At 39.7% G+C, this 26,825-nt stretch overlaps 1 long non-coding RNA gene across 3 annotated transcripts in view; it reads right to left on the bottom strand.

The window, feature by feature from the left end:
* The window catches only part of LOC106510093, a 262,329-nt gene that overhangs the window by 223,550 nt on the left and 11,954 nt on the right, over window positions 1-26,825 (bottom strand). The gene's annotated exons all lie outside the window — the stretch shown is intronic.

Here is a 26,825-nt window from a genome sequence, read left to right as displayed (position 1 = left end):
CGTTTTTGTGATAGCCATTTTGACAGGTATGAGCTAATATCTCATTGTTGTTTTGCACTTCTCTAATAAGTAATGATTTTTATCATCTTTTAATGGGCAACAGTGTAATCTTAAAGAGAGCCAGAGTAGGGAGTTTCCATTATGGATCAGTGATGGTGAACCCAACTAGTATCCATGGGGATGCAGGTTCAATCCCAGGCCTCACTCAGTGGGTTAAGTATCTGGCATTGCTGTGAGTTGTGGTTAGGTTGTAGACACAGCTTGGATTCTGTGTTGCTGTGGCTATGGCGTAGACTGGTGGCTACAGCTCCAATTCAACTCCTAGCCTGGGAAATTCCATATACTGCAGGTTCAGTCCTAAAAAGACTAAAGTAAAGTAAAATAAAAGAGAGAGCTGGGGGTGGGGGATGCATTTCATTCAGAGTAGCAAATGTAAAGATGACAACAAATCTATCTTGAAACAGTACAAATCATAGGCAATGACACAACCTCATAATGTATTGAAATAAAAAGCTATTAATCAAGAATCCTTTAACCAGCAAAAGTATCTTTCAAAAGCAAAAGTGAAATAAAGATATTTTTAGGTATACAAGAGCTGGCAAAATTCATTCTTACCAGATTTGCAGCATAAAAATTTTAAAGGAAATTCTTCCAAAAAATAATGCCCCAAAAAATAGTAATGCCAAATGAAAATCTAAGTCTACATAAAGGAATAAAGAACACTGGACTGCAATATATTAAATACTAAATTTTTCTTCCTTATTATCTAAATCCATTTAAATGAGAAACAACAGCTTAAATCAAAAAATAACAACATAAAAGCTAAATATATGACAAAAATAGCACAAAAGATTGAAAATATGAATACTCTTTAAGGTTCTTATTCATAAATTTATAATATATCACTTCAAAGTAAACTGTGGTAAATTAATGATATATAATATTAATCCAAAAGCCACTACTAGATAATATAGAAAAGAGTTACATATAATAAGCCAAAATAGAGATAGAATAGAATCATAAAAAATACATAATAAAAAAGACAAAAACAGAAAGAAAAACAGATAGGAAATACAGAAAACAAAAAGTAAAATGAAGACTTAAACCCACTCAGAATAAATATAAATGCTCTAAATATCTACAGTGAAAAAGATATTTGAGAATTTTAGATTGAATGAAAAGCAAGACTCAACATTATGCTGCCTATGAGAAATCTACCCTAAATATAAATACACAAATAGAATTCAAGTTAAAGGCTGGAAAATGATATAACATACTAACACTATTCAAAAGAAAGCAGAGATAACTATATCAATATCATATATAAATATCACATTGTATATGATATATATCAATATCATAAATTGGCATTTATTATAGTAATATATATGTGTATGTATATATATATATATAGAGAGAGAGAGAGAGATTTAAGAGCAAAGAATGATTCCTGGGAAAAAGACATGTAGTTGCATAATGATATAATGATAAAGGGGTCAATTAAGTAAGAATACATAGCAATCCAAAACACTTAAGTACCTGAAAACAAAAATATATTAAAATAAAAATCAAAATACATTAAAAAAAAAACTGATAGGATTACAATGAGAAATAGATATGCACTTACAATCATGGAACTCAATATCACTCTCTCAATAATCCATAATTACACAAAAAAATCAATAAGGGATATAGACTTGAACCAACTAGACCTAACTGACATTTATAGAATACTCAATCAAAAATAAAAAACTTTTTTTATGAAAAAAGAGGAAACTTACCAAAATAGACCATATTATAGGTCATAAAGCAATTCCTAAGAAATCAAAAGGTAGTTGTCATATAAAATATCTTCAAAATGGAGTTAAATTAGAAATCAAAACCAGAAACATATCTGAAAAATGCAAAAATTTGGGCACTAGATAACCTACCTCTAAATAACCAATATGTCTTCAAAAAAAAAAAAAAGAAAAAAAAAAGAAGGGAAGCTTAAAGTATTTAGAAGTAAATGAAAATAAAATATAAAATTTCAAACTTTATGGGATGCAGATAAACAAGTTTCTCTAGGGAAAATTATTAGTGCCATTTGCCTACATTAGAATAAAATTCTCAAATCAATGACCTTAGCTTCCACTTTAAGAAAGTAGAGAAAGATAAGCAAATAAAATAAAAAGTAAGCAAGGAGAGAAAATAATAAAGATCAAAACAAAAACCAACAAAACTAGAAAGGAGAAAAACATTAAGGAAAGGCAATGAAGCCAAAAGCAATTTCTTTGAGAACATCATAGGGGGGAAAGAGAAGAGACACAAATTATCAATATAAGGAATAAGAGAAATAATATCACCAGAGATTCTATGGATATTAAAATATCATGAACAACTTCATTCCAATAAATTTGACAACTTAAGTAGACAAATTTATTGAAAGACACAAATTATGAAAGTTCACTGAAGAAGAAATAGATAACCCGAGTATTCTATATCTAGCAAAGATGTTGAATTTGTAGTTTAAAATCTTGCAAAGAAAACTCCACATCCACAAAGAAACTCCAGGCTTAAGTGATCTAGCAGACATTTCAGAAAGAAATTATGCTAATTCTACACAAATTCTTCAAGAAATGTGAGGATGAGGGAATGATTGCCAGTTCCTTACATGAGGCTTGCATCATTCTGATACTGAAATCACATAAAGACATTCCAAGAAAAATAAAAACAAAACCAAAAAGCTACAGACAAATGTCCCTTAAAAATATTTACACAAAAAATTTTAAGCAAGTTTAGCAAATCCAAAAGCACACTAAATAAAAAAATAATATACCAGAGGCATGTGGATTTTATCCGGAAGTGCCATGTCATTGTAATGTTAGAAAACCAACCATTGTAACATATTACATTAACAGATGTAAAAAGATAAATATATGATTATTTCAGTAGCTAGAGAAAAAGTACCTGACAATATTCAACATTGATTCCTAATAAAAACTCTCAGAAAATTAGGAATAGAAACTTCCAGACTTCCCATTGTGGTTCAGCAGGTTAAGAATCCAACTAATATCCACGAGGATATGGGTTCAATCCCTGGCCTCACTCAGTGGTTTAAGGATCTGGCACTGCCACAAACAATGGCAGTATGTTGCAGATCTGGCTTATGTCTGGTGTTGGTGTGGTTGTGGCAGATGCAGCTCTGATTTGACCCCTAGCCTGGGAACTTCCATATGCCACAGGCACAGCTGTAAAAAGAAAATAAAAGAAAAAAAAAAAAAAAAGAAACTTCCTCCACCTGTGAAAGTACATCTATAAAAAATCTGCACCTAAAATCATACTTAATGGTGAAATACTGAATGATTCCCCCATAAGATCAGGAAAAAGACAAGGAAGTGCATTGTCAGTATTTCTGCTAAACAGTGCTTTTGATAGAAATAAGATTCCAGAAAGAGATACTTACTTTTATGGTTAAAAGATTTCCATCAAAGTTTCAAAGGCAATTCAGTGGCGAGGGGATAAACTTCAGTAGATAGAACTGTAAAAACTGGTGATTTATATTCAAAAAAAGAACTTTGATCTACATCTTATACATAACCAAAAGCTACCTCAAAATGTATAAGTAAGACTACATGTAAAAGCTAAAACTATGAAATTAGAAGAAATCTTTGTACCTTGGGCTAGGCAAAGATTTCTTAAATACAACACAAAATCATGATCCATAAATGAAAAAAAATGATAAATTAAGTACTTCTGGTCTTTGAAAGAAACTTAAAAGAATAGAAAGGCACAGACTATTAGAAGAGAATTGCAAGTTACATATTTGATTAAAGACTTGTATTTAGAATTTTAAAGGAACACTCAAATCTCAGTTTAAAAAAACAAGTTAAAATTATAACAGTAGTCTTGAATACTCATTTCATTAAAGAAGCAAAGATACACATCAACAGATGATCAATATACAGTCATAAAAGAAAGGTAAATTAAAACTGTATTGAGACACTGACAAGTTTTTTTCTCACATGATTTTTACGTTTGAAGATCAAAACTAAAAATCCTTTACTTGGAATGGGAGGAAGTGAGTTCCAACTTGGTAGTAGGATCTTCCCTTGATTCCTCTTGGAATCATGGAGTAGCCAAGGAACAAAGGAATGAGGAAATAGTCACATCACACTTGTACAAAAGACCAGAAGGAACCATCATTATTCAGGGTATAAGACACTGAGTTATGATCAACATGACAGTTCATGAACTGTGTTGATCAGAGGGGAGTGAAAAAAACACACAGATCAAACTGTCACTGTATGCAGATGACATGATTCTATACCTAGAAAACCCTAAGGACTCAACCCCAAAACTCCTTGAACTGATTAATAAATTCAGCAAAGTGGCAGGATATAAGATTAACATTCAGAAGTCAGTTGCATTTCTGTATACCAGCAATGAAGCATTAGAAAAGGAGTACAAAAATACGATACCTTTTAAAATTGTACCTCACAAAATCAAATACCTCGGAATACACCTAACCAAAGAGGTAAAGGACCTATATGCCGAGAACTATAAAACCTTAATCAAAGAAATCAAAGAAGATGTAAAAAAATGGAAAGATATTCCATGTTCCTGGATTGGAAAAATCAATATTGTGAAAATGGCCATCCTACCCAAAGCAATCTACAGATTCAATGCAATCCCTATCAAATTACCCATGACATTTTTCACAGAACTAGAACAAACAATCCAAACATTTATATGGAACAACAAAAGACCCAGAATCGCCAAAGCAATCCTGAGAAACAAAAACCAAGCAGGAGGCATAACTCTCCCAGACTTCAAGAAATACTACAAAGCCACAGTCATCAAAACAGTGTGGTACTGGTATCAAAACAGACAGACAGACCAATGGAACAGAATAGAGAATCTGGAAATTAACCCTGACACCTATGGTCAATTAATCTTTGACAAGGGAGGCAAGAACATCAAATGGGAAAAGGAAAGTCTATTCAGCAAGCATTGCTGGGAAACCTGGACAGCTGTATGCAAAGCAATGAAACTAGAACACACCCTCACACCATGCACAAAAATAAACTCCAAATGGCTGAAAGACTTAAATATACGACAGGACACCATCAAACTCCTAGAAGAAAACATAGGCAAAACACTCTCTGACATCAACATCATGAATATTTTCTCAGGTCAGTCTCCCAAAGCAATAGAAACTAGAGCAAAAATAAACCCATGGGACCTCATCAAACTGAAAAGCTTTTGCACAGCAAAGGAAACCCAAAAGAAAACAAAAAGACAACTTACAGAATGGGAGAAAATAGTTTCAAATGATGCAACTGACAAGGGCTTAATCTCTAGAATATACAAGCAACTTATACAACTCAACAGCAAAAAAACCAATCAATCAATGGAAAAATGGGCAAAAGACCTGAATAGACATTTCTCCAAGGAAGATATACAGATGGCCAACAAACACATGAAAAAATGCTCAACATCGCTGATTATAAGAGAAATGCAAATCAAAACTACCATGAGATACCACCTCACACCAGTCAGAATGGCCATCATTAATAAATCCACAAATAACAAGTGCTGGAGGGGCTGTGGAGAAAAGGGAACCCTCCTGCACTGTTGGTGGGAATGTAAACTGGTGCAGCCACTATGGAGAACAGTTTGGAGATACCTTAGAAATCTATACATAGAACTTCCATATGACCCTGCAATCCCACTCTTGGGCATCTATCCGGACAAAGCTCTACTTAAAAGAGACACATGCACCCGCATGTTCATTGCAGCACTATTCACAATAGCCAGGACATGGAAACAATCCAAATGTCCATCGACAGAGGATTGGATTCGGAAGATGTGGTATATATACACAATGGAATACTACTCAGCCATAAAAAAGGATGACATCATGCCATTTGCAGCAACATGGATGGAACTAGAGAATCTCATACTGAGTGAAATGAGCCAGAAAGACAAAGACAAATACCATATGACATCACTTATAACTGGAATCTAATATCCAGCACAAATGAACATCTCCTCAGAAAAGAAAATCAATCATGGACTTGGAGAAGAGACTTGTGGTTGCCTGATGGGAGGGGGAGGGAGTGGGAGGGATCGGGAGCTTGGGCTTATCAGTCACAATGTAGAATAGATTTACAAGGAGATCCCGCTGAATAGCATTGAGAACTATGTCTAGATACTCATGTTGCAACAGAAGAAATGGTGGGGGAAAAACTGTAATTGTAATGTATACATGTAAGGATAACCTGACCCCCTTGCTGTACAGTGGGAAAATAAAATTAAAAAAAAAAAAAAAAAAAAAAAAAAAAAAAAAAAAACACACACAGAGACAGAGAGAGCAAAATGCAGGTCATAGCTAGATAGGGTGCAACACACATCAGCAAACATACAAATGTTACAAACAAGAGACTTTAAGCTTCCTAGGTGCAAAGTGTATGCTGGTCACTAAAAGAACACCAGGCCCAAAGGTTCTATCTTTGGAAAGCAACCTTTGCCTTTGTTCAACCTAGGCATCTCACGTACAAATAGGGTTAGTGACCAGCTCAGCTGCCATTTGTTCTGTGTGTACTACTTTCTGTCAGTGGGTTCAACTAGCTTGCACCACACTCAAAATGTGTTCTCCATACTGGAAAGCCTGATTTGTTAGGAAAAGCTGCTTTCTTCACTACAATGGAAATGCAACTTGTGAATTTTATGCCAGTCATTGAAAGAACACTTGGCTCAATGGAGGTTTCCACAGGAAAACAACACTTGACTCTATCTACCTAGGCCACATGTATAACTAGTGTTACCTGCAAAATGCTGCAGAATGCTCTGCCTGGGCTATATTTGTGCAGGGGGCTTAACAAGCTTGCAACACATTCAAAATGAGTTCTCCATGCTGGGATAAGCGGATTTGGTATGAAAAGGCACTCTCTTCAATACCGTGGAAGTGCAGGGCATAGGTAGGTGTGCAGCTACCCATAGGTCATCAGTCTTACAAATGTCAAAATCAAGAGGGTTCTAGCTTCCTACTTGCAAAGAATATGCTAGTCACTGAAAGAACACCAGGCTCCATGGTAGTTTCTGTAGGAAAGCATCCCTTGCCTTTTTCCACCTAGGATTCTTACTTATAACATGTTACAGAGGCACTCAGTTGCCAAAAGCTCTGTGTGTGCCAGATTCTGGCAGTGGGCTCAACTAGCTGGCAGCACACTCAAAACTTGTTCCCCATTCTGGAAAATGCTGATTAGTTAGGGAAAGGTGCTGTCTTCACTACAGAGGAAATGCAGCACATTAGTATATCTGATGAATACCGTGTTGAAGCCATCTTATAAATGTCACAAAACAAGAGGTTTCCACCTTCCTACTTGCAAAGCGCATGCCGGTCACTGAAAGAACAGCTGGCCCAATGGTGGTTTCCACAAGAATTATCCCTTGCCCTTTTTCCGCATAGGATTCTCACGTACAATGGTTGTTATAAAGGTGAATATGTGCCAAAAGTTCTGGGTGAGAGGATTTGGCAGTGGGCTCAATTAATTTGCAACAGAATCACATTTTCTCCATGCTAGGTAATTCTTATTTGGTAGGAACAAGCATTCTTTTCATTACAGAGGAAATGTAGGACATAGCAAGCTCGGCTGATTGTTCTGTGTGTTCAGTGTTATGAATGCCACTAAAAAGGTGGTGTCTAGCTTCCTACTTACTAAGTGTATGCCAGTCCCTGCAAGAACACCAGGCTCAATACAGATTTCCACAGGAAAGCAACCCTTGCCTTTTTTCCAAATAGGCCTCTCTCTTACACCTGGGGTTAGAAATGTGCTCAGTTTCCAAATGCTCTGTGTGCAATAGATTCTGGAGTGGACTCAAATACCTTGCAACACACTCAAAACGTGTTCTCCATGCTGGAAAATGCTGATTTGGTAGGAAAAGGTGCTATCTTCTCAACAGTGGAAATGCAGGAAATAGGGAGATTTGCAAATTGCCACATTGGTGCAATCTTACAAATGCCACAAAAGGAGGCTTCTAGCTTCCTACTTGCAAAGTGTATGCCAGTTGGTGAAAGAATACCAGGCACATTGGTGGTTTCCACAGGAAAGCAACCCATGCCATTTTCCTCACAGACATTTCATATTCAAATGGGTTATAGAGTCACTCAGCTCCCAAAAGCTCTGTGTGCCCTAGTTTATGGCAATGGGCTCAACTGGCTTGCAACATACTCAAAACCTGTTCTTCATGCTGGAAAATCTTGATTTAGTAGGAAAATGTGCTCTCTTCCTATAGAGGAAATGCAGTACATAGTGAGGTCAACTGATCGCTGCCTGTGGGCAATTGTATAAATGTCACTTAATAAGAGGTTTCTGGCTTCCTAATTGATAAATGAACATGAATCACTTACTGAATACCAGGCCAAATGGTGGTTTCCACAGGAAAGCAACCCTTGCCATTTTTCCACCTAGGACGCTCAAGTAAAACTTTGGTATAGATGTGCTCAGCTGCCACAGGCTATGTGTGCCCTAGATTCTAGCAATGGGCTCAACTAGCTTCCAACTCACTCAAAACATGATCTCCATTCTGGAAAATGCTGATTTTTTAGGAAAAGGTGCACTCTTCACTACAGAAATAATAATATAGTACATAGTGATCTCGGCTGATCACCAAGTGTGAACAATCTAAAAATGTCACTAAACTAGAGGTATCAAGATCCTGCTTGCAAAGTAAATTCCAGTCACTGAAAGAACACCAGGCCTCATGGTGGTTTCCACAAGTAAGCATCCCTTGCCATTTTCCAGTCAGGACTCTTATGTACAATGTGTGTTATAGAAGCGTTCAGCAGCCAGAAGCTCTGTGTGCACTACATTCTGGCAGTAGGCTCAACTATCTTGCAATACACTCAAAGCTTGTTCCCCATTTTGGAAAATGCTGTTTTGTTAGGAAAAGGCACTCTCTTCACTACAGAGGAAATGCAGTGCGTTATGATATCTGATAAATGCCATGTTGGAACAATCTGATAAATGTCACAACACAGGAAGTTTCCAGCTTCTTACATGCAACATATATTCCAGTCACTGAAAGAACACCAGGCCTAATTGTCATTTCCACAGCAAAGCAACCCTTGCCTTTTTTCCACCTAGGCCTCTCCCTTACACCTGGGGTTAGAAATGTGCTCAGGTGCCAAATGCTTTCTGTGTGCTAGATTTTGGCAGGGGCTCTACTAGCTTGCAACAACTTAAAACGTTTTCTCCATGCTGGAAAATATTTATTTGGTTGGAAAAGGCATTCACTTCATTACAAATGAAATGAAGCACATAGCTGACTTGGCTGATTCCCGCGTTTATTCAATCTTACAAGTGCCACTAAACAAGAGGCCTCTAACTTCATAATTGCCAAGTGTACGCCAGACACAGAAAGAACACTAGGTCCAACTGGGTTTCCACAAGAAAGCAATCCTTGCCTTTTTTCCACCTAGACCTCTCCTGCACACCTGCGTTTAGAAATATGCTCAGCTGCCAAATGCTCTGTGTGTGATAGATTCTGGCAGTGGGCTCGAATACCTTGCAACACACTCAAAAAGTGTTCTTGTTGCTAGAAAATGCTGACTTGGTAAGATAAAATGCTATCTTCACTATGATGGAAATGCAGCAAATAGCAAGCTAGTCCTATTGCCACATTGGTGCACTCTTACAAAACCACAAACAAGAGGCTTCTAGCTTCCTACTTGCAAAGTATAAGCAAGCTAATGAAAGAACACCAGGCCCAATGGTAGTTTCCATAGGAAAGGAACCCATGCCACTTTGCTCCTAGGCCTCTCGCATATAAGTGGGTTTACAGAGCTACTCAGCTGCCAAATGCTCTGTGTGCATTAGTTTATGACAGCAAGCTCAACTGGCTTGCAACACACACAAAATCTTTTATCCATGTTGGAAAATCTTGATTTGGTAGGAAAATGAGCTCTCATCACTAGAGGAAATGCAGTACATAGTGAGCTCAGTTGATTGCCACCTTTGAGCAGTCTTACAAATGTCATTAAAAAAGAGGCTATTAGCTTCCTGATTGCAAAGAGAATGCCTTTCATTGAAAGAAAACCAGGCCCAATGTTTGTTTCCAGAAGAAAGCAGCCCTTGCCAGTTTTCCACCTAGGCCTCTCACGTACAACATTGTTTACAGAAGTGCTCAGCTGCCAAAGTCTCTGTGCGTACTAGGTTATGATAGCAGGCTCAAATAACTTGCAATACACTTAAATCGTGTTTTCCATGCTGGAAAGTGCTGATTTGGTAATAAAAGGCACTCCTTTCACTTCACTGGAAACACAGTGCATAGTGATCTCAGCTTATCACCGAGTGTGAGCAATCTTAAAAATGACACTAAACAAGTTGTGCCTAGCTTCCTACTTGCAAAGTTCATGCCAGTCACTGAAAGAACACCAGGGCTAAGGGTGGTTTCCACAGGAAAGCAGCCCTTGCGTTTTTTTCCAACCTAGGCCTCTCAAGAACAATTGGCCTCACAAAGGAGTTAAGCTGCTACATGCTCTGTGTGCATGAGATTCTGGCAGTGGGCTCAACTAGCTTGCAACATATTCAAAATGTGTTCTCCATGCTGGAAAATGCTGATTTGGTAATAAAAGGCACTCCTTTCACTACAGTGTAAAAGCAGCACATACTTTTAGCCTGGCTGATGGCTGCTTGGGAGCAATGTTACAAATGTCAGAAAAAAAGAGGCATCTAGCTGCCTACTTGCAATATGTATGCCAGTCACTGAAAGAACACCTATGCCCAATGGTGGTTTCAACAAGAAAGCAACCCTTGCCTATTTTCCATTTAGGCCCGTCACATACATCAATTGTTTTAGAAGCACTCCACTGCCAAATGCTCTGTGAGCCATATATTCAGACATTGGTGTCACCCAGCAAGAAATACATTCAAGACCTATACTCCATGCTGAAATGTGCTGATTTGGTAGCAAACGGTGCTGTCTTCTCTGATAGAGGAATTGAAGCCCATTATGATATTGGATGATCACTACATGGGAACAAAATTATGAACGTCACACAAAAAAAGAGGCTTTTAGCTTTCTACTTGCAAAATGTAGGCCTGTCACTGAAAGAATACCAGGTCCAATGGCGGTTTCCACAGAAAAGCAGCCCTTGCCTTTCTTCCACCTAGGTCTCTCCCATACACTTGTGGTTAGAAATGCATTCAGCTGCCAAAGCTTCTGTGGGTGACAGATTCTGGCAGTGGGCTTAACTAGCTTGCAACACACTCAAGGCATTCTCCTTGCTGGAAAATGCTGATTTGTTAGTAAAAGGTGTTATTTTCACTTCAGAGGAAAAGCAACACATTTTGATATCAGATGATTGCCCCGTGGGAGCAATCATATAAATGTCACAAAACAAGAGGCCTCTAGCTTCCTCCTTGCAAAGTGTATCCCAGCCATTGAAAAAACACCAGTCCTAATGGTGGTTTATACAGAAAAGCAGCCTTTGCCTTTCTTCTACCTAGGTCTCTCACAATGGGTTTTATAGAGGCACTTAGCTGCTAAAAACTCTGTGTGCTAGATTCTGGCAGTGGATTCAGCTAGCTTACAACACACTCAAAACATATTCTCCCTGTTGGAAAATACTATTTTTTTTAAAAGATGCTCTTAGCACAAGAGAGGAAATGTAGCACAAAGAGACCTGGGGTGATTGCCGCTAAGGTGCAAACTTATAAACATCACTAAAAAAGAGGCTTCTAGCTTCCTACTTGCAAAGTGTATGTCAGTCACTGAGAGAACACCAAGCCTAATGGTGGTTTCCAGCAAAAAACAAGCCTCACCTAATTTTCTGCATAGGTCTCTCACAAACAACTTGTTTTGTAGATTTGCTCAGCTGCCAAAATCTGTGTGCTAGATTCTGACAGTGGGCTCAGCTAACATGCAACTCACTCAAAACATGTTCTCCATGTGGGGAGATGCTGATTTGTTAGGAAAAGGCACTCTCTTCACTACAGAGTCAATGTCACTCATTACAATATCAAATGATCACCACTTTGGTGAAATCACAAAAAAGCCACAAACAAGAGGCTTCTAACTTCCTACTTATAAAATGTATGCCAGACACCTATGGTCATTTAATCTTTGACAAAGGGGGCAAGAACATAAAATGGGAAAAAGAAAGTCTCTTCAGCAAAGCATTGCTGGGAAACCTGGACAGCTGCATGCAAATCCATGAAACTAGAACACACCCTCACACCATGCATAAAAATAAACTCAAAATGGCTGAAAGACTTAAATAGAAGACAGGACACCATCAAACTCCTGGAAGAGAACATAGGCAAAATATTCTCTGACATCAACCTTACAAATGTTTTCTCGGGTCAGTCTCAGAAAGCAACAGAAATAAAAGCAAAAATAAACCAATGGGACCTAATCAAACTGGCAAGATTTTGCACAGCAAAGGAAACCAAAAAGACAACTTACGGAATAGGAGAAAATAGTTTCAAATGTTGCAATGGACAAGGGCTTAATCTCTAGAATATGCAAACAACTTATACAACTCAATAGCCAAAAAGCCAACAACCCAATGGAAAAATGGGCAAAAGACCTGAATAGACAATTCTCCAAGGAAGATGTACAGATGGCCAACAAGCACATGAAAAAAATGGTCTTCACCCCTTGATTATGAGAGAAATGCAAATCAAAACTACCATGAGATACCACCACCTCACACCAGTCAGAATGGCCATCATTAACAAGGCCACAAATAGCAAATGCTGGAGGTGGTATGGAGAAAAGGGAACCCTCCTGCACTGTTGGTGGGAATGGAAGCTGGTACAACCACTATGGAGATCAGTATGGAGACATCTATACATAGAACTACCATATGACCCAGCAATCCCACTCTTGGGCACATATCTGGACAAAACTTTCCTTATAAAAAACACAGGCACCCCCATGTTCATTGCAGCTCTATTCACAATAGCCAAGTCATGGAAAAAACCCAAATGTCCATCAACAGATGACTGGATTAGGAAGATGTGATGTACGTATATGGTACACAATGGAATTCTACTCAGCCATTAAAAAAAAAAATGAAATAATGCCATTTGCAGCAACATGGGTGGAACTAGAGAATCTCATCCTGAGTGAAGTAAGTCAGAAAAAGAAAGACAAATACCACATTATATCACATATCTGGAATCTAATATAAGGCACAAATGAACCTTTCCACAGAAAGGAAAATCATGGACTGGGAGAATAGACTTGTGGTTGCCAAAAGGGAGTGGGAGGGAGTGGGGTGGATTGGGAGCTTGGGGTTAATAGATACAAACTATTGCCTTTGGAATGGATTAGCAATGAGATCCTGCTGTGTAGCCCTGGGACCTATGTTTAGTCACTTATGATGGAGCATGATAATGTGCGAAAATAGTATGTGTACATGTATATGTAACTGAGTCACCATGCTGTATGGTAGAAAAAAAATAGTATTGGGGAAATAACTACGAAAAAAATAATTTTGCCCATTTTTCCATTGATTGATTGGCTTTTTTGCTGTTGAGCTATATAAGTTGCTTACATATTCTAGAGATTAAGCCTTTGTCCATTGCATCATTTGAAACTATTTTCTGCCGTTCTGTAAGTTGTCTTTTTGTTTTCTTTTGGGTTTCCTTTGCTGTGCAAAAGCTTTTCAGTTTGATTAGGTCCCATGGGTTTATTTTCGCTCTTATTTCTATAGCTTTGGGAGACTGACCTGAGAAAATATTCATGAGGTTGATGTCAGAGAGTGTTTTGCCTATGTTCTCTTCTAGGAGTTTGATGGTGTCCTGTCTTCTATTTAAGTCTTTCAGCCATTTTGAGTTTATTTTTGTGCATGGTGTGAGGGTGTGTTCTAGTTTCATGGATTTGCATGCAGCTGTCTAGGTTTCCCAGCAATGCTTGCTGAATAGACTTTCTTTTTCCCATTTTATGTTCTTGCCTCCCTTGTCAAAGATTAACTGACCATAGGTGTCAGGGTTTATTTCCAGATTCTCTATTCTGTTCCATTGGTCTGTCTGTCTGTTTTGATACCAGTACCACACTGTTTTGATGACTGTGGCTTTGTAATATTACCTGAAGTCTGGGAGAGTTATGCCTCCTGCTTGGTTTTTGTTCCTCAGGATTGCTTTGGCAATTCTGGGTCTTTTGTTGTTGCATATAAATTTTTGGATTGTTTGTTGTAGTTCTGTGAAAAATGTCATGGCTAATTTGGTAGGGATTGCATTGAATCTGTGGATTGCTTTGGGTAGTATGGCCATTTTTACAATATTGATTTTTCCAACCCAGGAGCATGGAATATCTTTCCATTTCTTTACATCTCCTTTGATTTCTTTGATTAAAGTTTTATAGTTCTCGTCATATAAGTCCTTTACCTCCTTGGTCAGGTGTGTTCCGAGGTATTTGATTTTGTGAGGTGCAATTTTAAAAGGTATTGTATTTTTGTATTCCTTTTCTATTATTTCATTGCTGGTATGCAGAAATGCGACTTCTGAACGTTAATCTTATATCCTGCTACTTTGCTGAATTTATTAATCAGTTCAAGTAGCTTCTGGGTTGAGTCCTTAGGGTTTTCTATGTAGAGTATCATGTCATCTGCATACAGTGACAGTTTGATCTCTTCTCTTCCTATATGGATGCCTTTTATTTCTTTTGTTTGCCTAATTGCTGTGGCTAGGACTTCCAAAACTATTTTGAATAGCAGTGGTGAGAGTGGGCATCCCTGTCTTGTTCCAGATTTGAGTGAGAAGACTGTTCTCCAAGGAAGATATACAGATGGCCAGCAAACACAGGAGAAAATGCTCAACATCACTGATTATAAGAGAAACGCAAATCAAAACTACCATGAGATACCACCTCACACCAGTCAGAATGGGCATCATTAATAAGTCCACAAATAACAAGTGCTGGGGGGGTGTGGAGAAAAGGGAACCCTCCTGCACTGTTGGTGGGAATGTCAACTGGTACAGCCACGATGGAGAACAGTTTGGAGATACCTTAGAAATCTATACATAGAACTTCCATATGACCCCGCAATCCCACTCTTGGGCATCTATCCGGACAAAACTCTACTTAAAAGAGACACATGCACCCGCATGTTCATTGCAATACTATTCACAATAGCCAGGACATGGAAACAACCCAAATGTCCATCAATAGAGGATTGGATTTGGAAGATGTGGTATATATACACAATGGAATACTACTCAGCCATAAAAAGAATGACATCATGCCATTTGCAGCAACATGGATGGAACTAGAGAATCTCATACTGAGTGAAATGAGCCAGAAAGACAAATACCATATGATATCACATAACTGGAATCTAATATCCAGCACAAATGAACATCTCCACAGAAAAGAAAATCATGAACTTGGAAAATAGACTTGTGGCTGCCTGATGGGAGGGGGAGGGAGTGGGAGGGATCAGGAGCTTGGGGTTATCAGATACAACTTAGAATAGATTTACAAGGAGATCCTGCTGAGTAGCATTGAGAACTATGTCTAGATACTCATGTTGCAACAGAACAAAGGGTGCGGAAAAATATATTTATATACATGTAAGGATAACTCGATCCCCTTGCTGTACAATGGGAAAATAAAATTAAAAAAAATAATAATAATAATTGTAGGAGTTCCTGTCATGGCGCAGTGGTTAACGAATCCGACTAGGAACGATGAGGTTGAGGGTTCGGTCCGTAAACCTTGCTCAGTGGGTTAAGGATCTGGCGTTGCCGTGAGTTGTGCTGTAGCTCGCAGACACGGCTCGGATCCCGCGTTGCTGTGGCTCTGGCGTAGGCCGGCGGCTACAGCTCTGATTAGACCCCTAGCCTGGGAACCTCCACATGCCGAGGGAGCAGCCCTAGAAAAGGCAAAAAGGCAAAAAAAAAAAAAAAAAGAAAAAGAAAAAATGTGTGCCAGATGGTAAAAGAACACCAGGTCTAATGGTGTTTCTACAGGAAAGCCTTTTTTCCTCATAGGCTTCAGGTATAAGAAGTCTTATAGAGCTGCTCTGCTACCAAGTGTTCCATGTGCACTAGGTACTTACGGTTTGTTTAACTAGTTTACAACACATTCAAAACGTATTCTCTATGCTGGAAAAAGCTGATCTGGTATGAATAGGTTCTCTCTTTTCTATGGTGGAAATGCAGTGCAAAGCCATCTTAAGCCAATACCCCCAGGATAGCATTCTCAAGAATAAACACAAAACAAGACACTTCTAGCTTGCTACTGCACACTGTATGCCACTCACTGAAAGAACACCAGCCTCAGTGGTGGTTTCCACAGGAAATCAACCCTTGCCTTTTTTCCAAATAGGCATTCGGTACAAGTAGTCTTAGAGAGCCACATAGCTGCCAAGGGCTCTCGGCACTAGATGTTTGCAGTGGACTTAACTAGCTTGGAAAACACTTGAAACTTTTTTTCCATTCTGGAAAAGGATGATATGCTTTGAAAATGCACTCTCTTCACTGTAGAAGTAATGCAGCACATAGCCAGTTTAGGCCAATACCCATATGACAGCAATCTCAAAAATGACCTAAAACAACAGGCTTCTACCTTCCTACTTGCAAAGTGAGCCATTCAATGAAGGAGCACCACCCCTAGTGGTGTTTTCTACAGGAAAGCTACCTTTGCCTTTTTTTCCTCATAGGCTTCAGGTGTAACAAGTCTTATAAACCCACTTAATTGCCAAAGTCTCTGCGTGCACCAGATACTTACAGTTTGTTTAACTAGCTTCTAACACTTTCAAAAGGTTTTCAATGCTGGAAAAAGCTGATTTGTTATGAAAAGGCATTCATTCGCTATAGTAGAAATGCAGTGAGTAGTCAGCTTTTAGGCCAATATCCATAAAAGAGCATTTTCAGAAATGACGCAAATCAAGAGGCATTTAGCCTCCAACTTGAAAAGTTTATGCCACTCAGTAAAAGATCACCAGTCACAGTCGTGATTTCCACAGGAAAGCAATCCTTGCCTTTTTTCCAAATAGGCCTCTGATGCAACAAAGCTTATAGAGCTGCAGAGTTGCCAAGTGCTCTCTTGGCAGTACATGCTGGCAGTGGGCTTAACTAACATGTAAAACACTCAAAACTTGTTCTCCATTCTGGAAAAGGTTGATATGCTATGAAAATGTCCTCCCTTCACTATACAGTAAATGAAGAGCATAGCCACTTTAGACTGATACCAACACAACAGCAATCTCACGAATGACACAAACAAGAGACTTCTAGCTTCCTATATGCAAAGGTATGCCACTCAGTGAAGGAGTACCAGCCCAAATGGTGTATTCAACAAGAAAGCAAACCTTGCATTTTTTACAAGTAGTTATAACAAGACTTTTAGTGCCACTCAGCTGTGAAGTTCTCTGTGTCTACTACATACTTTCAGTTTCCTTAACTAGCTTGTAACACATTCAGAACATATTCTTCATGCTGGAAAAGTCTGTTTTGGTATGAAAAATTGCTCTCTTCACTACAGTGGAAATGGAGTGCCCAGCCAGCTTAGGCTGATGACCAGCATTCTCAGAAATGACACAAAACAAGAGGATTCCTGATCCCTATTTGCAAGTCTATGCCACTCAGTGAAAGACCAGCATTCTCAGAAATGACACAAAACAAGAGGATTCCTGATCCCTATTTGCAAGTCTATGCCACTCAGTGAAAGAGCACCAGCCTCAATGGTGATTTCCACAGCAAGCAACCATTGCCTTTTTCCACATAAGCCTCATGTATAATGTTGCATATTGAGCTGCTCAACTGCCAAAGTTCTGTGTGCACTAGATATTTAAAATACGCTTAACTAGCTTCCAACATGTTCAAAATGTATTCACCCTGCTAGAAAATGCCTGATTTGGTATGAAAAGGCGCTCCTTTCACTACAGTGTTAATTCAGCTCACAGCCAGCTTAGAATGATACCCACAAGAGAACTTTCTCAGGAATGACACAAAACAAGAGGCTCCTAGCTTGCTACTTGCAAAGTTTATGCCATTCACTGAAAGAAGAGCATCCACAACGACATTGTCCACAGAAAGCAACCCTTGCCTTTTTCCCAATAGGCCTCTGGTGTAACAAACTCATAGAGCTGCTCAACTACCTACAGCTCTGTATGCTCTAGATAATTAAATTTGCTTAACTAGCTTAAAACACATTCAAAACATATTCTCCATGATAGAAAAGACTGATTTCCAATGAACAGGTGCTATCTTCTCTATAGTGGAAATGCAGCACATAGCCAGTTAAGGCCTATATCCACATGATAGCATTCTCAAAAATGACACAACACAATAGGCTTCTAGCTTCCTACTTGCAAGGCGTATGCCACTCACTGAAAGAGCACCAGTCCCAAGGGTATTTTCCATGGGAAAGCAACCCTTTTCTTTTTTCCACATATGCCCCATATACAACATGGATTACAGAGTGGCTCACCTGCCAAGTGCATGATAGCAATTGCTCTCCTGTTGAAAAGACCACTTGGGCTTGGGCTCTTTCACTGAGTGGCATAAAGTTTGCAAGTAGGAAGCTAGAAGCATCTTATTTTGTGTCTTTTCTAAAAATGATTTATCTTGCAGGTATCTTCCTTTGTGGGGTATGTACTGCATGAAAACACTAGTGAAGGGAGTGCCTTTTTATATCAAGCAGTCTTTTCCAGCACAGAGAATAGATTTTGAATATTTTTCAAGCTAGGTAAGCATATTGTATCTAGAGCCTCTTCTGCGACCTACACCACAGCTCATGATAACACCAGATCCTTAACCCACTGAGCAAGGCCAGGGATCAAGCCTGCAACCTCATGGTTCCTAGTCAGATTTGTTAACCACTGAGCCATGACAGGAACTCCAACATTCCCAAATTCTTGTGGGCACTAGGTGTTTACAGCAGGCTTCAGTGACTTGAAAACCACCTCAAAGTTTTTTTTTACTTTCTGGAGAAGGGAGATAAAGTAGGAAATGATGGTTTTATTCCAAATGGGAAAATCAGCACACTGTTATGCTAGGGTGATAAGCACACAATAGCAATCTCTCAAATGACACAAAACAAGAGGCTTGACGCTTTATACTTGCAATGTATAGTACACCCAGAGAAAGAACACCAACACCCGTGGTGGTTTGCAATGAAAAGCAACCCTGGCCTTTTCCCACCTAGGCCTCTCTTCTAACTATGCCAATAGAGCCACTACCCTACCAAATGCTCTGAGGGCATTAGGTTTTTGCAGTAGGCTTTGTAGCTTGAAACGTATTCTAAAAATGTTCTAATTTCTAGAGAAGCCTTAGTTAGTAGGCAAAGTTGATCCTTTCACAAATGAGGCAAAGCATCACATAGCGATGCTAAGGTGATAAGCGTCCCTTAGCAATTTCACAAATGACCCAAAACAACAGGCTTGAAGCTTCCTACTTGCAAAATATACTGCATTCACAGACAGAGCATCAGCCCCAATAGTGGTAGGCAATGAAAAGCAACCCTTGCTTTTTTCCAAACTATGCCTTTCTTCTCAATAAGATTTGGAGCTGCTTACTTGCTAAAAGCTCTGTGGGCACTATGTGGTTGCAGTGGACCTAAGTACCTCGAAACCAATTCCAAACATGTTTACCTTTATGTACAAGCCTGATTTGCTAGGAAAAGTAGGTCATTTCACAAACAAGGCAAAGCAGCACATAGACATGGTAGGGTGATAAACACCATATTGCAATCTCACTAATGATACAAAACAAGAGACTTGAAGGTTCCTACTTGCAAAGTAAACTCCCCTGAGAGAAAGAACACCAGTCCCAATGGAGGTTTGCAATGAAAAGCAACCCTGGCCTACTTCCTACCAAGGCCTCTCTTCTGTCTAAGCCAATGGAACCACATTTCTCCCAAATGCTCTTGGGCTCTAGGTATTTGCAACGGGTTTCAGTAGCTTGAAACCCATGCCAAACATATTCTCCTTTATGGAGAAACCTGATTTGGTAGAAAGTTTGGTCAATTCACAAACGAGGCAAAGTAGCACATCGTGATGTTAGGGAGATGAACACCCAATAGCATTCTCAAAAAGACAAAAAAACAAAACAAAACAAAACAAAAAAACAAGAGGCTTAAAAAAAAAAAAAAAAAACAACAACAAAAAGAGTTCCCGTCGTGGCGCAGTGGTTAACGAATCCGACTAGGAACCATGAGGTTGTGGGTTCGGTCCCTGCCCTTGCTCAATGGGTTAACCATATGGCGTTGCCGTGAGCTGTGATGTAGGTTGCAGACGTGGCTTGGATCCCGCGTTGCTGTGGCTCTTGCCTAGGCCGGTGGCTGCATCTCCGATTTGACCCCTAGCCAGGGAACCTCCATATGCCGTGGGAGCGGCCCAAGAAATAGCAAAAAAAAAAAAAAAAAAAAAGACAAAAAAACAAAAAACAAAAACAAACAAACAAACAAACAAAAAAACAAGAGGCTTGAAGCTTCTGACTTGCAAAATATAACTCATTCAGAAAAGGAACAACATCCCCAGTAGTGGTTTGCAATGAAACGCAACATGAAAGGCCACATAGTCCTCTCTGCTAATTAGGCCTTGGAGCCACTCAATTGACAGAACCTCTGTGGCAACAGGTGGTGACAGAAGGCCTTAGTAGCCTGATACCAACCTTAAAAGTGTCCTTCTTTTTGGAGAAGCATGATATGGTAAGAAATGATGCTTTTTTCCTAAGTGGGATAAGAAGCACATAGCTATGACAAGGCAATTAATGCCCAATAGCAATGTCATAAATGATACAATACAGGAGGCTTGAAGCTTCCTACTTGAAAAATATCCTGCATTCAGAGAAAGAACACCAAACCAATAGTGGTTTGCAATGAAAGCAACTCTTGCCTTTTTCTAAACTAGGTTTCTCTTCTAAATAGGACTTGGAGCCTATTAATTGCCAAAAGCTCTATGGGCTCTAGGGGTTGCAGTGGACTTCGGTAGCTTGATACCAGCTCTAAACATGTTCTACTTTCTGAGAAGCCTGATTTTGTAGGTAAAGTTACTATTTTCACAAACGAAGCAAATGTACGTATACACAATGGAATACTACTCAGACATATAATAATAACAACAACCAACAAAAAAGCCATTCACAGCCACATGGATAAAAGTAGAATCTCCCGTACTAAGTGAAATAAGTTCAACAGAGAAAGACAAATACCGTAGGATACCCGTTCTACCTGGAATCGAACAAATGGCACAAATGAACCCCTGTACAGAAAAGAAATTCATGAACTGGAAAACAGATTGGTGGTTGCCAGATTGGAACAGGAGTGTGTGGGAAGTAATGGAATTTGGGGGGTAATCAATGCAAACTCTTGTACTTGTAGTGGGTAAGCAATGAGAGGACTATATCTAGTCCCTTTTTTTGAAATAAGATGGAAGATAATGTGAGGAAAAAAAATATGTATCTAAATATGGGTCTGGTTCACTTTGCTGTCAAAGAGAAATTGAGCACTCTAAATCAGCTATAATTGAAATAAAAATTGATAACCAAAAATACCCCCAAATTACCAGCTCAGCATTCACCAAAGAAGGTATCTGGGTCAAGACTCCTGCCCTTTGAGAAAACAACAGGCAAACTGACTCCATTGAATCTGTCCAGATTTCTTAGCAATGTGACATCCAACCAGATGTATATGCAAAGTGTGTATGAATATTTCTATATTAACATTTATTTATTTTTTAACTTAACCTACTTATTTTTCTGCACCCATTTGTGGCATGCAGATACTGTCTACCCAGCAATTGAATCCATGCCATGGCTACACAACCCCAGGCTCTTACTTCAAACCCTCTGTTACTGGAGGTATAATGTCTAGAGATATTTTATTATTGCCCTAACTATCAATTCCCTTAGCTACTCTGTAGGAATGCATGTATGTATATATTGACTTCTTTATCAATTGAGCTCATTCTTTTCAATATCACTTTTTATTTATAGATTTATTTGGGTAAAAACTGTGACATGGGGTTGTTGTGTGGCCATGGTTTGATTTCCCAATGCAGCTCTTACCACAGCCCCAGAAGTAACAGAGAGAAACTCTCAACCCAGGCAGCCATGAGGGAACTCACTGAGAGCTTTCTCAATGAGACCAATCAACCTTCCCTAATTCATCAAACCTGGTTTTGATCAGGCCTCCATGCCCTGGTGCCATACTGAAAAGAGAAGCTCATCTCCAGAGGCAAGAAGAAAATTTCCCTGGGTGTCTTGAACAAAAAACAGTGCAATGATTAGCACAGCTTCCCACCATAATGCCAGTGAAGTCCCCCATTCATTTATCAGCACCAGCATCTTTCTCCACCTACCTAAAGCCCCAAAAGTCAGGAGCTTGAAAATGGCCAGCTCACAATTCAACACAGAGGCTCTATGGGTCTCGACTCCTGCCTCTGGAGAATACAAAGCATTCCAAAACCCAGGGAATCCCTCTAGCATTCTAAACACACTGCCACCCAACCAGGCTGCCTATCCATATCCAATGCTGAAGGGACACCTGACATGAGGAATATGGGAGCAGAGAGTCCCAGGCAATCAGAAAGCAACCCCAAACCTCTGGGTGCTTGCTGTGGGCTATGCCCGAAAACACCATCTTCCTCATCTCTGAGCTTGCACCTGAAGCCTAGGAGCTGCACCTGGGTCCAAAAGGTACTTCTGGTGCCATCTTGTGGAATCTGCTCTAACAGCAACTCTCAGGTTTTCCTCCTCTCTCTGGCTCTGCAGCCCCAGGTCTGCATTGGCCTTCGGCAATATGCTGATTTGACTTCTTTCCACCATTGTCTTGGAATACCAAGAAGTTCCCTTACAAGTGGGCTATTTCTCTCTTAAAGCCATTCACAGCCCTGAGGCCAACCTAACCCATGCCATACCCTTCAAACACTCAGCTCCCAACCCATGTCATGACAGTATTCTTCCTTTTATTACATATACCTACACTTATGCATTTAGGAAGATAGGTGTATATATCTGGAACTATTGATTTTTTCTTTATTTTCCAAATGATATTCCTTCATTCTTACAATAACATCTTGATTCTTTTCATTTTTTCTCATTCTCTCTTTCCCTCTTTCTTTTGCATTATTGCCCCACCTGAAATGGGCATGAGTTGTCTGCCCATCGACGATTTTCAAGCCACAAAGCTTACCAAAGCTCTGGCTTTAGATCAGGCCTTCATACCAGGTGTATAGACAGAAAAAAAGGGGCTCACATAGAAATTAAAGGATGGAGTTCTAGGAAACCTCTTGATAGAAAAAGCACAGCCGATTAGTTCAGCCACTCACCAAAATATCACTTTTGTACCACATTCCATGCACAACCTGCAGGCACTCTACATGGTTCCCAAAGTTCAGGCCAGGCTGGGGTTTCAATATTACCAGCTCGTCAACCGATACAAACCAACAGCCAAAAAAGTCCAACAACCCAATTAAAAAATGAGCAAAAGACCTGAACAGACATTTCCCCAAACCAGATATACATAAGGCAACAAGCACTGAAAAAATGGTCACAATTACTCATTAAGAGAGAAATGCAAATCTAAACTACGCCGAGGTGCCACCTCACACCTGTCTGAATGGCCATCATTAATTAGTAAGTCTACAAATAAAAAATCCCGGAGAGGGTGTGGAGAAGAATCCCCCCCCCCCCACAGTGTGGGTGGGTATGTAAATTAGTACAACCACTATGGACAACAGGATCGAGGTAAAGCCAAAGAAAACATAAACAATGAACATAGGACACAGCAATCCCACTCTTGGGCATATATCGTGATGAATGTTCTTTTAAAAAGAGATTTGCCCCGCTCTGTTCCTTGCAGCAATATTCACAATAGCCAAGACATGGAAACAAACTCAATGTCCATTGACAGATGAATGGATTAAGATGTTGTGCCTGTGCACAATGGCATGGTACACAGCCATAAAAAAAAAAAGGTATTCACAGCCACATAGATGGAACTAGAAACTCTCATACTAAGTGAAATACATCTGAAAATGAAAGACCATATCATAAGTTAACCCTTGGCTCTGGAGTCTAACAAATGGCACAAATGAACCTTTCTATGGGAAAGAAAATCTTGGCCTGGAGAACAGACTGGTGATTTCCAGATTGGAGAGGGAGGGAGTGGGAAGGCCTGAGATATAGGGGGTAATAGATGCAAACTCTTGTACTTGGAGTGGGTAAGCAACGAGATGCTGCTGTATAGCACAGGGAAATATACCTAGTCACTTTTTGTGGAACAAGATGGAGGATAATGTGAGAAAAAGGATACGTGTATATATGTAGGACTGGATCACACTGCTGTTATAGAGAAATAGAGCAGCTATAATGGAAATAAAAGATGATTTAAAAAAAAAAAAAAACCTACCAGCTCAGTCTTCACCCAAGAAGGTGTCTTGGTCCAAACTCCTTCCTCTCAAGAAAAAAACAAAACAAAACAGGCAACCTTATTCTGTTGAACCTGTCAAGATTTCTTACCAATGTGACATCTGACCAGAAGTCATTGCCTAGCTTGTATGATTTTTTTTCTATCTTAAATCTGTATTTATTTATTTTTTATCTCTATATTTTTCTGCACCTGCTTGTGGCATACAGATACTGTCTGGCCAGGAATTGAATCCATGCCACGGCTTTTATTAGCCCAGGCCCCTTATGAAAACCCTCCGTCACCAGAGCTACAGTGTCAGGAGATCCTTTAGTATTGCCTTATCTACCAATTCCCTTAGCTACTTGGTAGGAATGCAAATATGTATTTATTGACTTCCTTAAAAATTGAGTTCATTCTTTCAATATCTCTTTTTATTTATAAATTGATTCAGGATCCACCAGTGACATTGGGATGTTGTCTAGCCAGGGTTTGATCTCCCAATGCAGCTTTTACCACAGCCACAGCACTGACAGAGACAGACTCTTAAGCCCAGCAGCCATGAGGGAACTCCCTGAGAGCTTGCTTGATGATACCAGTCAACCCTGCTTAATTCATCAGACATGCTTTCAGTCAGGCCACCCTATCCTGGCACCGTACTGAAAAGAGAGGCACATCTCCAAAGGCAAGAAGGAAATTTCACTAGGACTCTTGAGTGAAAAATGCACATGGATGGCACAGCTGCCCATCATAATGCCACCAACATCCTGATTTCATTCATTAGCACCTGCCTCCCTCTCCACCTACCTAAAGTCCCGACAGTCAGGGGCTTGAAAATGGCCAGCTCACAATTCAACACAGAGGCTGTGTGGGTCTTGGCTCCTGCCCCTGGAAGAACACAAGGGATACTGAAAGCCAGTGAATTTCTCAAGCATTCTAAACATACTGCCACACACTAATCCACATGTAATGCTGAAGGGACACCTGTGTCCTCTGCCCGACATGAGGCATCTTGGAGCAGAGAGTAGCAGGTGATCAGAAAACAACCCAAACCTCTTGGTTCTTGCTGTGGGTTCTGCCCAACACACCATCAATCCCACCTCTGAGCCTGTACCTGCAACCTTGGAGCTACACCTGGGTCCATAAGGTACTTCTGGCGCCATTTTGTGGACATCTGCTCTAATACCAACTCTCAGGTTTTCCTCCTCTCTCTGGCACAGCAGGTCTTGGGGCTGCACTGGCCTTCAGCAATATTCTGGTTGGATTTCCTTGCTCCACTTTCTTGAAATACCAACAAGTACCTTTCCAAGTGTGCTATTTCTCTCTCAAAGGCTTTCAGAGCTCTGAGGCCAACCTACCCCATGCCACTCTGTTCAAAGACTGAGCTCTTGACCCATCATTTCATGAGAGACTTCTTCCCTTTTTAGATATCCCTGCATGTGTGTATTTATGAAGATAGGTGTGTATATGTGGAACTGTTGATTTTTCTTAATTTTCCAACTCTTATTCCTTCATTCGTGCAATAAAGTCTTGATTCTTTCCTTTTCCTTTTTTTTTTTTTTTTTTGTCTTTTGTCTTTTTAGGGCCACACCCACGGCATATGGAGGTTCCCAGGCTAGAGGTCTAATCAGAGCTGTAGCTGCCTGCCTACACCACAGCCACAGCAATGTGGGATCTTAGCAGTGTCTGTGACCTACACCACAGCTCATGGCAACACCCAATCCTTAACCCACTGAGCGAGGCCAAGGATCGAACCTGAAACCTCATGGTTCCTAGTCGGGTTCGTTAACCACTGAGCCATGATGGGAACTCTGGTCTTTATTTCTTTTAATTTCTCTCTTTCTTTCATTCTTTTTATTGACCCCACCAGAAACATGTGTGAGTTGTCTGCCCATCAATGGTTTTCAAGGCTCAGAGGTTACCAAACCAACCACAGTGACACAGACAGATATTACACAGGGGAACAAGAGGGATCTCTGAGAGAGCTTTCTTTATATCATTCCACCAGCCTTAATTCACCCAACCTGGCATTAGACCAGGTCTTCATAGCAGGTGTACAGAGAGAACAAGGAGGCTCACATGTAAAAAAAAGGACAGAGTTTCAGGAGATGTACTGAGAGAAAAAGCACAGGAATTAGCGCAGCTGCTCACCAAAATATCATCTTTGTACCACCTTCCATGCACAACCTGCATGCACTCTGTCTAGTTTCCATAACACAGGTCAGGATGGGGTTTCAACATTACCAACTCAACAGCTGTTACAACCCAACAGTTAAAACAAAACAAACAAAAACAAACAAAAAAAAACACCAAAAAAAACCTCAATAGACAAATGGGCAAAAATCCTGAATAGACATTTCCCAAAACCAGACATACAGAAAGCAACAAGCACCGGAAAAAATGATCATCACTCATTAGGAGAGAAATACAAATCAAATCTACACTGAGGTACCTCCTCACGCCTATCCAAATGGCCA

The sequence above is a fragment of the Sus scrofa genome, chromosome 4 (genome assembly GCF_000003025.6).
Source record: "Sus scrofa isolate TJ Tabasco breed Duroc chromosome 4, Sscrofa11.1, whole genome shotgun sequence".
In the NCBI taxonomy this organism is placed as follows: Eukaryota; Metazoa; Chordata; class Mammalia; order Artiodactyla; family Suidae; genus Sus; species Sus scrofa.
The sequence above is the reverse complement of the archived record's forward strand: the minus strand, read 5'-3'. Positions and strand labels throughout refer to the sequence as shown.